Genomic DNA, 4,447 nt, shown 5'->3' with positions numbered 1-4,447 from the left:
CAGCAGCATGTACTTGGCGTTCAACGCCAAGTTACGTCGTCAATTTCCGAATGAAGTATGGACTATTATATATTGCTGGAAAGCTCTGGATGTCTACTTTCCAACGCCATTGAGAGCGCGCCAATTGGAGTTCTGTAGCTCCAGAAAATCCATTTCGAGTGCAGGGAGGTCAGATTCCAACAGCATCAGCAGTCCTTTTATTTGGATTCTTCTAATTAATTAAATAGAATAAGAGAAGTGTTAGTAATTAATCAGCAGTCCTTTTGCTGTAAGAGACAGAGCTAAGACATGGTTGGACTCACAACCTAAAAAAAGCCTGGACTCTTGGGAAAAGCTAGTCAATGCCTTCTTGGCAAAGTTCTTTCCACCTCAAAAATTGAGTAAGCTTAGAGTGGAAGTCCAAACCTTCAGACAGAAGGAAGGAGAATCCCTCTATGAAGCTTGGGAAAGATACAAACAATTAATCAGAAAGTGTCCTTCTGATATGCTTTCTGAATGGAGCATCATAGGTATTTTCTATGATGGTCTCTCTGAACTGTCCAAGATGTCTTTGGATAGCTCTGCTGGAGGATCTCTTCATCTGAAGAAGACGCCTACAGAAGCTCAAGAACTAATTGAAATGGTTGCAAATAACCAATTCATGTACACTTCTGAAATAAATCCTGTAAACAATGGGACTAATCAGAAGAAAGGAGTTCTTGAGATTGACACTCTAAATGCCATATTGGCTCAGAACAAGATATTGACTCAGCAAGTCAATATGATTTCTCAAAGTCTGTCTGGAATGCAAAATGCACCAAGCAGTACTAAGGGGGCTTCATCTGAGGAAGAAGCTTATGATCCTGAGAACCCTTCAATGGAAGAGGTGAATTACATGGGAGAACCCTATGGAAACACCTATACTCCTTCATGGAGAATTCATCCAAATCTCTCATGGAAGGATCAACAGAGACCTCAACAAGGTTTCAACAATAATAATGGTGGAAAAAACAGGTTTAGCAATAGCAAGCCTTTTCCATCATCTTCTCAGCAACAGACAGATAGTTCTAAGCAGAATACCTCTGACTTAGCAACCATGGTCTCTGATCTGATCAAAACCACTCAAAGTTTCATGACTAAAACAAGGTCCTCCATTAGAAACTTGGAGGCACAAGTGGGTCAGCTGAGCAAGAGAATTACTGAACTCCCTCCTAGTACTCTCCCAAGCAATACAGAAAAAAATCCAAAAGGAGAGTGCAAGGCCATCAACATGGCTGAATTTTGGGAGGAAGGAGAGGCAGTGAACGCCACTGAGGAAGACCTCAATGGATGTCCACTGGCCTCCAATGAGTTCCCCAATGAGGAACCATGGGAATCTGAGGCTCAAAATGAGACCATAGAGATTCCATTGGACTTACTTCTGCCATTCATAAGCTCTGATGAGTATTCTTCCTCTGAAGAGGATGAGTATGTCACTGAAGAGCAAGTTGCTAGATACCTTGGAGCAATCATGAAGCTAAATGACAAGTTATTTGGAAATGAGACTTGGGAGGATGAACCCCCTTTGCTCACCAAAGAACTGGATGACTTGTCTAGGCAGAAATTACCTCAAAAGAGACAGGATCCTGGGAAGTTTTCAATACCTTGTACCATAGGCACCATGACCTTCAAGAAGGCCTTGTGTGACTTAGGGTCAAGTGTAAACCTCATGCCTCTCTCTGTAATGGAGAAGCTAGGGATCTTTGAGGTACAAGCTGCAAAAATCTCACTAGAGATGGCAGACAACTCAAGAAAACAAGCTTATGGACTTGTAGAGGATGTTCTAGTAAAAGTTGAAGACCATTACATCCATACTGATTTCATAGTCCTAGAGACTGGGAAGTGCATGGATGAATCCATCATCCTTGGCAGACCCTTCCTAGCCACAGCAAAGGCTGTGATTGATGTTGATAGAGGAGAGTTGATCATTCAAGTGAATGAAGAATCCTTTGTGTTTGAGGCTCAAGGATATCCCTCTGTCACCATGGAGAGGAAGCATGAAGAGCTTCTCTCAAAACAGAGCCAAACAGAGCCCCCACAGTCAAACTCTAAGTTTGGTGTTGGGAGGCCACAACCAAACTCTAAGTTTGGTGTTGAACCCCCACATTCAAACTCTAAGTTTGGTGTTGGGAGGTTCCAACATGGCTCTGAGCATTTCTGAGGCTCCATGAGAGCCCACTGTCAAGCTACTGACATTAAAGAAGCGCTTGTTGGGAGGCAACCCAATGTTATATTTTGACTATTTTCCTTTGTTATTTTATGTTTTTTTGTAGGTTGATGATCATGAGAAGTCACAAAATCAATGAAAAAAGCAAAAACAGAATGAAAAACAGGAAGAAAAACAGCACACCCTGGAGGAGAGCGTGCTGGTGTTTAAACGCCAGTAAGGCTAGCTGTTGGGCGTTTAACGCCCAGTCTGGCACCATTCTGGGCGTTTAACGCCAGAAAGGGGCACCAGACTGGCGTTAAACGCCAGAAAAGGGCAAGAAGCTGGCGTTAAACGCCAGAAATGGGCACCAGCCCGGCGTTTAATGCCAGAAATGGCTAAAAACGCAATTTTGCATGCCATTTGGTGCAGGGATGACTTTTTCTTGACACCTCAGGATCTGTGGACCCCACAGGATCCCCACCTACCCCACCACTCTCTCTCTCTTCTTCCCCATTCACCAATCACCTCAACACCTCTTTCCCAAAAACCCTTCACCTATCAAATCCCATCTTTCTCTTCACCACTCACAAAGCCATTCCCTTCTTCCTCATTTCTTCTTCTTCTACTCTCTTCTTTCTTCTTTTGCTCGAGGACGAGCAAACATTTTAAGTTTGGTGTGGTAAAAGCATTGCTTTTTGTTTTTCCATAACCATTTATGGCATCCAAGGCCGGAGAAACCTCTAGAAAGAGGAAAGGGAAGGCAAAAGCTTCCACCTCCGAGTCATGGGAGATGGAGAGATTCATCTCAAGGGTGCATCAAGACACTTCTATGAAGTTGTGGCCTTGAAGAAGGTGATCCCCGAGGTCCCTTTTTCACTCAAAAAGGGTGAATATCCGGAGATCCGACATGAGATCCGAAGAAGAGGTTGGGAAGTTCTTACCAACCCCATTCAACAAGTCGGAATCTTAATGGTTCAAGAGTTCTATGCCAATGCATGGATCACCAAGAACCATGATCAAAGTGTGAACCCGGATCCAAAGAATTATCTTACTATGGTTCGGGGGAAATACTTGGATTTTAGTCCGGAAAATGTAAGGTTGGCATTCAACTTGCCCATGATGCAAGGAGATGAACATCCTTACACTAGAAGGGTCAACTTTGATCAAAGGTTGGACCAAGTCCTCACAGTCATATGTGAAGAGGGCGCCCAATGGAAGAGAGATTCAAGAGGGAAGCCGGTTCAATTGAGAAGGCATGACCTCAAACCCGTGGCTAGAGGATGGTTGGAGTTTATCCAACGCTCAATCATTCCCACTAGCAACCGGTACGAAGTTACCATAGACCGGGCTATCATGATTCATAGCATCATGATTGGAGAAGAAATAGAAGTTCATGAGGTTATATCTCAAGAACTTTATAAGGTGGCGGACAAGTCCTCTACCTTGGCAAGGTTAGCCTTCCCTCATCTCATTTGTCACCTCTGTTATTCGGTTGGAGTTGACATAGAGGGAGACATCCCTATTGATGAGGACAAGCCCATCACTAAGAAGAGGATGGAGCACACAAGAGACCCCACTCATCATGAGATCCCTGAGATACCTCAAGGGATGCACTTTCCTCCACAAAACTATTGGGAGCAACTAAACACCTCCCTAGGAGAATTGAGTTCCAACATGGGACAACTAAGGGTGGAGCATCAAGAACACTCCATCATCCTCCATGAAATTAGAGAAGATCAAAGAATCATGAGAAAGGAGCAACAAAGACAAGGAAGAGACATTGAGGAGCTCAAGCACTCCATAGGATCTTCAAGAAGAAGAACAAGCCGCCATCACTAAGGTGGACCCGTTCTTTAATTTCCTTGTTCTTTACTTTCTTGTTTTTCGAAAAATTATGCTTATATTTATCTATGTTTGTGTCTTGTGATCATTAGTGTCTTAGTGTCTATGCCTTAAAGTTATGAATGTTCTATGAATCCATCACCTCTCTTAAATGAAAAATGTTCTTAATTGAAAAAGAAAAGAATTGCATGAATTTTGAATTTTATAACAGTTTAATTATTTTGATGTGGTAGAAATACTTTTGTTTTCTGAATGTATGCTTAAACAGTGCATATGTCTTTTGAATTTGTGGTTCATGAATGTTGGCTCTTGAAAGAATGATGAAAAAGGAGACATGTTACTGAGGATCTGAAAAATCATAAAAATGATTCTTGAAGCAAGAAAAAGCAGTGAATACAAAAAAAAAGAGAAAAAAAGAGAAGGAGAAAAACGAAAAAA

The 4,447-nt window shown here is 42.3% G+C and overlaps 1 non-coding gene across 1 annotated transcript; it reads right to left on the bottom strand.

The window, feature by feature from the left end:
* Positions 1-382: 382 nt before the first annotated feature.
* Positions 383-490, bottom strand: LOC112799332 (small nucleolar RNA R71). The gene has a single exon (XR_003200906.1). It is a non-coding gene; the product is annotated as a small nucleolar RNA R71 (small nucleolar RNA).
* Between the last annotated feature and the right edge of the window lie 3,957 nt (positions 491-4,447).

The sequence above is a fragment of the Arachis hypogaea genome, chromosome 4 (genome assembly GCF_003086295.3).
Source record: "Arachis hypogaea cultivar Tifrunner chromosome 4, arahy.Tifrunner.gnm2.J5K5, whole genome shotgun sequence".
Taxonomy (NCBI): domain Eukaryota; kingdom Viridiplantae; phylum Streptophyta; class Magnoliopsida; order Fabales; family Fabaceae; genus Arachis; species Arachis hypogaea.
This window is presented reverse-complemented; position numbering and strand designations above follow the sequence as displayed.